This window comes from Cariama cristata, unplaced genomic scaffold, assembly GCF_000690535.1.
Source record: "Cariama cristata isolate BGI_N322 unplaced genomic scaffold, ASM69053v1 scaffold9525, whole genome shotgun sequence".
Classification (NCBI taxonomy): domain Eukaryota; kingdom Metazoa; phylum Chordata; class Aves; order Cariamiformes; family Cariamidae; genus Cariama; species Cariama cristata.
Window position 1 is genome coordinate 24,854 of NW_009619217.1, and position 617 is coordinate 25,470.

Here is a 617-nt window from a genome sequence, read left to right on the forward strand (position 1 = left end):
GAGATCTGTTGTTTTAACCAAACCAGCTTATTTGCACAGCTCTGCTTTCTGGAGATGCTCTCTGGCTTGCCTTAGCCTGCCGGTCAGGCTTAGAGGGGCCGTGCTGCCCATCAAAGCTTCGCATTGCTCCCAGGCTGCTCTACACCGTGGCCCCGAGCAGCGACCAGTTCCCACCACCGTTTTGGCTCATCAAATTAACTGGACTCAGGGAAGGTATTAATGGCGATGGCTGGATGCTACCTCCAAGCTGACATGGAAGCAGGGGGATGAGGACGGTGGGGAGGCGGTGTTATTGCCATGACACTCAGTATTTACTCCGCCAGCGATGCATGTCACGACCTGCACTGCATTAGCATGGAAGGCTCCTGGTCCATGGGGGGGATGTTCCTAGGCACTGCCACGATACAAATAAATAACGATAATAATACCCAGGGGGGTCTGTCATCTGAGCCAGCACCGATGGAAAGAGCAAAGAGCCGCTGCCCGCGCTCGCCGCCAGCGATTTGAATCCGCTGACATTTGGCCGCCGAGCGGGAAAGGCTGACGGTTGTTTTGCAGGGGAGCGGCCGCAGGCAGCTCGACAGCAGGCCCACCGGTGACAGGGCGTGCTGCAGCGG